This window comes from Rhea americana, unplaced genomic scaffold, assembly GCF_003343005.1.
Source record: "Rhea americana isolate MKP2758 unplaced genomic scaffold, rheAme1 scaffold_46, whole genome shotgun sequence".
NCBI classification, from domain to species: domain Eukaryota; kingdom Metazoa; phylum Chordata; class Aves; order Rheiformes; family Rheidae; genus Rhea; species Rhea americana.
In genome coordinates this window covers 4,329,648-4,339,744 of record NW_028186601.1, presented here as the reverse complement: position 1 = coordinate 4,339,744, position 10,097 = coordinate 4,329,648, and positions in this window count along the sequence as shown.

Sequence of the window (10,097 nt, the reverse complement as noted above, 5' to 3'; positions counted from 1 at the left end):
CTAGCCGGGTAACTACTCAGGTTACAAGCGGTTTTATACAGCAGATTAAATGCCGATGTTTAAAAGTGATAGAAAAACTAGCAGAGCATCAGCTTTCACCGTCGCAAAGTTGTGTAACGCTGTGCACGGAGTCTGAAGAAGTTCGTGTTTATTTCTGTAGCTAATATCTCTGTATAAGCCTAATCTCCCTATCATCCACATAGCAAAGAGCAGATGCCAAAATTACGTCTCATAACAGTCTGTCAAGTGTCACTGCCCCCTCGGTCCCTCCCTTGGTAAGTATTTCTAGTGAGCCTTTAGCCGGAGCAAACAGCTATGGGAGGAAGAACATGTATATTCTCCCAGACAGGAATGGCCCGCGTTTAGGAGAGATTCGTATGGCACTAGCTTTACCTGGAAAATACTAAAGCTATATACTACAGAGAGCAGCTAAATTAACCTCTGGAATTACTGGCTTAAAACCCGTCTACTTCAGATGCCTTATTTAGGACATGATGAATCACCTGGGGCAGAACAACTTGTCTCCTCTCTTTCCCCACTGAGTACAGAGACTGAAGGAGATGAGCACCATGCCCTCTGCGTCTAACTTTGAAACAGCCGTGCTTAGGAGGAGCGGACCCAGACTCAGCAGCAGGGAATAAGAGTAAAGACTCCTAGCAAGTCCCGTCTGAACTGCCTGAGTGATTCCTAAGTTTGAGGTTCAGCGGGAGGCTGGTAAGAGATATAGACTGATGAGGGAAGAAATGGCTGGGAATTAATTTCTCAGAACTGAAACACTGCACTGCCAGGTCACTCCTCAACCCAGCCACAGAGAGAGAGAAAAGCTGTTGTCCACCCATAATAATTGAGCCAGGCATTAATGCCCCAAAGGTTTTCCGACATGAGGTCCTACAGAAGGAAATGAGCATCGTAGTCCTGCAGAAAGTCCTTGACAGAGGACTGAGGAAAATGCCTCCATAAATGCCTGCCCTCCATGACTCTGCAATCAAAACCAGCTTATTAAGTGCCATCCAACACATGCATATGGCTGAAGTGTTGTTGGCACGAAGATGGACTGTGTGAGTGGCACTAGGCACCATTAGCTTTAGAGACAGCTACTTGTGGGTTGACTCTACAAGGAGGGAGCAGAATCGGCATGGGTAGGCTATTTCGCTGGAACAGACTATTTCTCTGGATGGCTGTTAGTGAGACTAGTCCCGTGGACTTTATGATGTCTTCTTCGAAGAAGTCCTTCTCTCTAGCTGCAGATTTGGTTAGGGAACAGTCAAGTGTTTTAGTAATGATACTTATATTAAGATGACCCCAGTCAATGACATGCAAACAGAACAAAATACCAACACTTACTAGGCTAAAACGCAAACAGCCGGTCCTACTATGTAAATTGTGCATCTGACACATGGAAGAAGAAAAGGCCGGTATTATGCCTGCCAGTACATGTCAGCCTAGTTTGGATGCCAATAGCAGCCAAAATTACTACAGCCTTGTAAAGAATAAAAAGCAGATTTATGGAAGACTGAGGGATGATGAGGGAAAGTGAAGCCAGCAAAGTAACAGTGGCCATGTGTTTTACTGACACCCTGTTTTGTTTCCAGGTGATTAACACATTAGCTGCAGCGTTCCTGAAGAGCAGCAGACGGCTGTCCTGCAGATAAGTGTCATTTTTATGAGAATAAGGCCCTATATTCCATAAAACATCACATTAAAAGAGTGCTGCTGCATGGTAAATAGGTTAAGAAGCTTGGTGCTATTTTCAAGCATTTTTTTTTATGGTCTACCACACACAGGAAATAACACAATGATTTGCTTTAACAATTTCTGCAATCCATATGCTGGTTCCATAACAACTTCCAAGCAGTTATTTTTTTTCCTGTTTCTGAGGTTGAACTTGAGGCTTGCTAACTCCTTTAGCTGCTAACTAGGACTTTAACCAGCCCTATTTACCACCTGCCTGGTGTGCTAAAGCATCAGCGCACACCTCACAGGGCCACACGAGTGGTCTGCAGGGACAAGATAGGTGGCTCTTGGCCTCTGTTGGGTTTGTACTCTGAAGCTCTGGCTCTCTGGGAATTTTCCTTGAGTAATACGTGGCTATTGCAAAGATATAAGCTGGAGCTGTTATATAACCTGATGCTCTTTGGCTACTGAAAACGAGTTAGACCTAAAAGAGTAGCTCTCAGCATGAGCAAGAGATGTCTGGGTCCCATGAAGGCAGATGTTTGAGTCTCATGAACCAGATCAAATCTGCTGAAAACCTCGTCCCCAGTCTGTCCCCTAAGTACATAAGCTAGACAAGAAGATGTTGAGTGGAGACACAGGGGTGACATGGGCTTTAGCTTTCTGCCAGCACATAAAAACAATCACAAAATAAACAAGCCCTGTTGGTACATTTCTTAACTGTAAATGCTTAAATAAGATGAAAAAGAAAGAAAATGAACATGAGAATCCCCATTCCAGACTACTGATTTCTATGGACTGTATTCATTTCTAACTCAGGATTTCCTGTGTTGAATTAACATGCTGAGGTATCAATAAATATCACAGTATCCCTGTACAGCTGTAGAGCTAGTTTTCTTTGGTTGGACATCTAGTTTATTAAGAACTCATTTTTGTATATTTTTTTCTTTACCTGCTTAGGCATTTTTTTTCCTTCTCTATTTTCTTTGGTGACGATCCATAAACTGAGAGCAAGATTGAGCTGCCGGCCACATGAACCATCCCCATCTGGCATGTGTCTGATTTATACTTAAAATGTGAGCAGATGCCTTAGGCAACAAATTCAGAATAATCCAGCATATAGTTTCCTTCCTGTCTCCTTGCTTCCCTCCCTCCCTCAGCAGCTCTTCTTTCCTAACTAGTATTGATTAACGGACTTAATTGTGACAGCTGGGTGTCAATGCAGCTCAGCAAGCCACTCTTGCAATCAGAGATGGACACTCATGCTGTCCTTAGGCATCTGATGTAGGTGAAACTCAGAGAGCCAAAATTAAGATTCTGTTTAATTGTAGTTGATGGAAAGAAATAAGAGTCCCTACAGGGTAATTCTAATTTAGGATCCTCTGAAAAGCCATTTTGAGCACTCTTCCTATCAGCTACATAGGAAGCCTAAGGCTATTCAGCTTCCAAGATAGGCCATGCAACTACTACCCAAAATTGCAATGCCACCTTGTGGATAAGAGATAAAAGACCGGTCAGTGTTTATTCCGGTCCTTTTTGTTTCCAGAAAATGGCTGGAAAATCTCTCTCCCGAGACCTGAGTGAAAATGAATTTGAGTTTTATGAAGGCAAAAATGTTGGGAAGGAACAAGCTTGCCCTTAGAGTTAAGCTTACCCAAAGAAGCGTCTCTCTCACCTCAGACACCCTGCAACCCTCTCATTCAAACCTCCAAATACCGATCTGACTCTGTGACTGCCCTCGGCCTTGGCCAGAGGACTGCAGCCACAGGGCTAAGTCTCATTTCTGCTCTCAGATCCTGCTTGACTTTCACTTGCAGAGGAACAAGGTGCCATCCTGGCTACTAAAGCACCGTAACAGCCTGTTCCTGGCTTTGCTGGCTTGTTTCTGCCTCTGAACCAAATTCATTTAGGTTGCAGCTGTACTGCTAAAAAAAACAAGCCAGCTCCTGTTTGCTGGCACCAAGACTAAGCAGCAAGACTTGCTGTCTGTCTACATACCCAAACTTCCTTGCTTCCTCCTCCCTCCCTTTCTTTCTCTGCCCCTCCCAAACTGCTGGGAACAAGTGCTAGCCTAGGCTATCCCCGAAACTTTTGTGGGAGAGTGTTCTTTGGCATAGGTTAAAACCAGGGCAGGGAACATGCTCATGGTGACACTGCATAGATGCTACATGCCAGTGCTTCAGGGGATGGACAGGCTTCATTTACAGTTGTAGCCTAAAAACCTTTGCATGCAGGAAAGCAGAGTCAGATCAAAGGATATAGCTATGAATGATATCTATCTATATGAATGATCTATCAAAGGATAGTTCATTCCTTTCCAGATTGGGTACCTGGCACCATTTCCGTCAGATTTTGAAGCCTGTTTTTTTTTTTTTTTTTCCTTCCATGTGGTCTAAAATAAATGCTTTTATTTAAAGTGCAGAGCTGTTAAAGGAGAAGGGCTGAATTCAACAGGAGTTTCAGGAATAAAAAGTTTTTGTAAGACAACCAGGCTCTTAAACACTGGAGATATTGGCCCTAAGCACAGAAGGACCAGGCCTCCCGTGCCCCAGGAAGGGCAAGCTAAGTGGGGCTAGAAGCAAGGGGTTAGAAAGGGCTACAGCACATGTCCTGGCCTCTCCATCAGTGGGAATGACAAGATGAGCCAGGCAGCTTGTGGAGAATCTGGTTCAGGGCAAGCAAGTGGCAGGACCATGGCCTTTTTCAGATTTGCCAGAAGGCTGCAGTCCTGGCCAAGTGTTTACTTCACTTAAGTTGGTTCTACTTGTTGGCGTTTGCAAAAAGAGAACAGAGCCATGGCCAATTAATCACAGTTAACAAGGAGGATGTGAATGAACCAAGCAAAGTAATTAACACCTAAGGAGAGGGAAAAACCTAGTAAATGATTGAATTCGTTCCTCTCCGTCCCCTAGTCACAACCAGTGTGTTGTCAGGCCTAGTTCTGCGGCTGTGATAATCACTTAAATAGTTTAAATAAATAAACCAGCATGCAGGTGGGAGTTATAAAAGCATATTTTTTCCCCATAAAGAGCTGTCATTGATCTAAATACACAACTGTTCCTAACTGATTTTTGGAAAGGATGCAGTTACTTGTGTTTCTGGGCTGAGGTTGATTTCTAAGCATCAGAGACAAGGATAAGCATTTTGTGTCGAGCAGGTTATCCTGCTCCTATTCACCAAGGGATTTGAAGCCTTTAGTGCTGGTACTGTCAAACCCAGTTGGAATGAGAGGTTATGATCCAGCACGGTGATTCCCATGGTCTTCCAAGCTAGCTACATCCCTAATCTTGCTGCTGATCTGCAGTCCTGAAGGCTGCCAAGTAGCAGCGAAATGGAGTTCATGTTTATGAATCTCCAGTTGACACCCTCTTTCTTTCTCAAGTTGCCTTACCCGCAAACATGTTGTTTGTCTTTTCACTACTGCATTATTTACTGACTACATATATCTAGGTCATACTATTAATACAGTTTGAGTTGTCTGAGACAAATTCTTCTCCACAAAAAAACTGTGGTGTTCTCTTCGGTAGAGGCCAAGAAAAAAATGGCAAATTGGAAGGAAACAACTCACAGTTCTTGCAGAAAAGGAAAGCTAAGGGATAAGTGTTTGCCTTGTTAAGCCCCACAGTCGGCCATTGACATATGAAGCCAAATCCAATACATCATCTCCACTGRAAGTGAACAAAATCAGATTTGTTTTAAGAAGAAATACTACCAAAACCCTGTAGGGGAGAAGTAGGCTGGAGAAAGCTGTGATGTAGTCATCTCCCACTGAGTTCTCATTGGAATTTTCTTTCACTGGGAGAGGAGTCTAAGAAAAATGACAGGACACTTACTATGAACGTGAAAATACACAGATCCCTCAAGACCTTCAGCGATGATGGGGGTAGATGAGTTAGATAGTGATCAGCACATAGCCTGAGCTAGATTTGTTAGAAGTGTTAAGATGTCTTACTAAAAGTTAAAATGCATGTACGAATAATGACTAAAAAATGATGGTGAGGAAGAATTGGAGGGACTGCCAGGATCTGGAGGGATATAGGGGTACCGCGAGTTGTGGGGCAAGATCTGTATTTGAATTATTGCTCCAGTCAATGCTGAGGGATGTTATACCCAGCACAATCAGCTCAACACAGAGGCTGACAAGCATCCTCTGCCAAATGCCCTATATCCTGGTAGTTAGGACACTCTCAAAGGCTCTGTGAGAAGGTGGAAGACGTTTTTATCCTCCTTCGGGAGATGGGGGAGCTGAGCCTGGGTTCTACCCATTGATATTCTGCATAAAAGAGGCATGTTGTCTTCTCCTTCTGATGGCTATTTCTGAAAAAAAAAAAAAAAAGAAAGAAAAAGAAAAAGAAAAACAAACAAACAAAAAAAAATATTAGTTTTTGCATTTAATGACACTGGAGAGATTTTGTGGCTGTTGATCTTAATTGGAGATTGGGCTCTCCGCCCGCTCTGGCATCTAACCCTGTTCTTCTCAGCATGGGTAACATATGTGCCTAACTTGGCGTTGTGCATTCACCATGTGTTAACATCAACTTCACCACCTCCTACCCTACCTCCCTGCCCTGTATTGCTCTGCCTTCACCTCAGATTTTCCTTCTCTTTTGGTACTAAAGCTTTTGGTACTAAAGCAGAGGATCCTCTACCATCTTTTAAGTCTCTAGGAATAGTATTCATCTTACCTAATTTCAGAGGTCTGCCAGGTGGATGTATATACTTAAGCTGGTCATTCTAGGCTCTCTTTATGGAAATGGAAACAGGTACTTCTAGGATCCAATTTATCTGACTTATTTTAGATGTCTCCTTTCAGATGAGATGGATCATAGGTTAGCTGTACCTGTTCTCATCACTGACTAAAAAGGGAGTAGCTCAGATGTACATCCAGTCAGCTGAGCCATATTAGYTGAGTCTGTTGATTCAAATGGGCTTTTGACTAAGGCCTCCTGAGTAGCTCCAGCACAGAAGAGGTACCTGCTGCRGCATCCAGAAGCTTCAGCGTGTTTCTCTTCCTCTGATGCAGACTAGCTCCCATGTCTCCATCACTCTGTCTACAAGAGTGACATGACCTTCATACATTAGCATCCTATATCTGTTGTCAATACTGTCTGAAAGAGTACATCTTCTTTTAATCCCCCCTAAATTTTCCATTTCTTCTTTCCTCTATTATCAAGTGTTATTTTCTTCCTAAAATCGTAACATTTTGTCTCTTAGATGCACATTCACTCCAGTTGGAGAGTACATTAATGAGCTGGAAAAACTGCTGCTGAATTTTTTTCTCAGTGATAGCTGCTGTTCAGAAATCCTCTTCTCTTTTCCAAAGTGTTGGGCCATAAACTTGAGAAGCTGAGCGCTTCTGAGAAGAGATGGAAGTTAGAAGTAAACCAATGGTACTGTCAGACACATCTAGGATGTATTAACTGAAGTTTTTAAACCTGATTTTAATTTGATTCTACTGCCCAATGGACTCCCAATTCTGTACTACACACCTGGGCTCTACATGCAATATACAGGGAGAACATTGGAAAATGAGCCAAACCTCGTAAGTTTTGAAGATGCCGAGAAGGATCTCACTTCAGTCAAGCCCTTCTTACGTAGTTCCCCACTTCACTTGCAATTCTCAGCAGCAATCCTTYGCAGTGGCAGCTGAACACCATCAAATGTTTCTCATTAAAGATCTAGGACATGTGTGTCTGGCACCTATAGGAAACGTCCTAGCACTAGAAAAAGCAGGCCCAGAAGAGACATAGAGATGTATAACATCATTGTTACATATACATAGTACATTTAGCAGCTGGGCCTGGGTTTCTCTTCTTGCTTGTCTTTGAGAAGCTCCATTAATAACAGTGGGACCTCTGCCTGGAGAAAGCACTTTCTGCTATGGGATGAGCTGGTAGACCCCCTCAGGGTAAATGAGGCTGTACATAGTACAGGCTAATGAGGGGAGGGATCTAGCTTGTATAAGGACTGCGTAAATTGCTGCTACTCCTGCAATTAAGTCTAATTTTAATAGATCAGTTTTGTAACAAATATTTTAACCCCCAAATAGTGTGTGGTATGACATCAGTTGTGAAAAACATGAACATGTAATGAAGGTTTCTCTGTAAGTCACATAGACATTAAGATGCAAGTCAAGTCCAAGGATGTGCCTAGGACGTAGGTTGTAGTGAGTGGCACAGATTGGAGGAGGAGCCATGCCTCCTGAGGCTGGAGCTGAAGAACACACTTGAAGAAAAAAAAGCCAAAATTCTCCGGGAAGTACATCATTTACATTTGCCAAAGTTTTTTTCTATATGTTACTTGGGCTTTCCTTGCAAATTTTCAGAGCTGACCTACTCAGGAACAAAGCTTTTGCTGATAGGGAGGTCCCAGCCAGGTAGGGAAGGCTTAGCAGAACCAAGGGCACAATGCTCAGGCTTTCACCACTTTCAAATGACATAATAAGGCATCCTTTTTAAAATTAAATAGCGAAAAGTAATCAGTTAATAATGCAACTAACCCAGGGACAACTGGGAATCTTTCTCTCAGGTGTGGAAATCATACTGAAAGCTGTCCTTGAGCATGGAAGGAGATGGGTGGCTCAATATAGGAATTTCAGTGAGGGGTGCTGGGCCCTGGCTGTACTGATTCCCTTCATACATTTGTCCCCTTTCCCTTGAACTCAGAGGAAGAGGAAATGATCAGGGCATCCAAATCTTGTTTGTGCACATATGTTGGTAAATAGTGAAGGTAATTGTTGCCTTGGAGAGTGGATTTATGCAGGTTTATTTGTTGTTCTCATGTATCATCTCTAAAACTGCCGTAATTAAGCTCAATGCCTTAATTTCTACCCATGCTTCTCTGTCTGGCCATTTTCTGGCTCTGTTATTAACTTTCTGCTGAGCTGACTGTTCCTTGACTTGCATCTATTTTTGAACCATAGCTTGTAGAGAAGGTACTGTATAGAGGAAAGAACGGGAATGTGCACATAAGCCTCTCTGATTTCAGTTCAAGCTGAGAAAACAGAAGACCAGCCCAGGAGCTGTACTGTATTTTTAAGAGCAATTCATTATTTAAACGTGAGGAGCCCACTTTGGAGATGCCTGTCTCAAATCCTTATTGCATCAAAGTCAAAATAAAATTCCTGTTGACTAATGCAGTTAAAGCTCTACCCAGTAGATTTATGTCCATTGACTTTTAAGGATTTCACTTGAGAAAGAAAAGAAAATATGCAAAGATTTTTGTTATTGTTACTATTAAAATGAGCAACAAAAAGACATTTTCTTGAGCATTTTTTCCACTGGTAAAACTCTCTTTTTCTTTAAAACTTATCTTCAAATTTTAATACAGAAAGGAGAGCAGGACTTAGCGCACAGTCAGGATAGATAGGCAAGGGGCCAGATCAGCAGTAGTGTAAAATCAGTCAGTTGGCTTGGATCCACAGTTCAGGAAGCAGCCCTTAAACATGTTTTTGGTTTAGGGCAAAGCGCTGTAAAGCACTTTCATAAAAGTTTTATTACCCGCTATTAAATCGTGCTGACAACAGCTGCTGAGCATAATGTATTTTCTGCTCTAAAACAGTAGATTTCTTCAGAATTTAACATAGGTAAATAAAGTGTTACCCAGAGAGGAGCAGGTGATTTCCAGGCTGGCTGTGGATTAGGCCACCTAAAGAAGCCRTCAGCTGACAGTGGCTGATATGGAGGAATATCTGCATCAAGCACAGTCTGGGCTCTGAGTCACCAAGGGCCCTGCGAGCCCGGAGAAATGAGGGAGAGAGATAACAGGCTTGCATTTTGCTTGGGTTATACACTGAGCAGTGGCAGAAACCGAAATGTAAAAGGTTTTATCTCCACTAGAGCCTCCCATTTCCTATGTTAAAAGGTTTGCTCTCTGCAATAAATTTTRATTTTAATGGTGTTCTGAATCTTTTTGCTTTTTGCTGGCCCAGGAAAGGAAAAATGAAGAGTTATCTGTACAATTTGCTCCCTGCTAATTAGTTCTGAGGGCTCTGCCTTGCCTCTGGATAAAAGGTTTAGGTTCTCCTTTTCATCCTTGCAGAAAGTAGATATTTTATGCTGGAGGATTAATTTATACCACTGCAGACCACAACACATTCAAAGGAAAAAAAAAAAAAAAAAAGCCCTATATGAGATGCTTACGCTAAGTGTCATCAGCACGCAGCAGCGCCTGCAAACCGCCCCGGCTGGCAGCGGCCGCCTCTGCTGGGGGCACTTGCGTCCCCTGGCCGCTCGCCGCCGCGGGAGCCGTCACCCTGCCGGGCAGCGCCCGGGTGAACGTCAGGGTTGGTTATGTCGGTCTCCGTGCGCACGGCTCCGTGAAAAGCTGCAGCCGGACACTCAGCCAGCACGGCTCTTCCCTCAAGAGCCCTTACTGTTACATCCACTGCTTTCTCCAGCTAGCATGGAGCACCATGAAGTGCT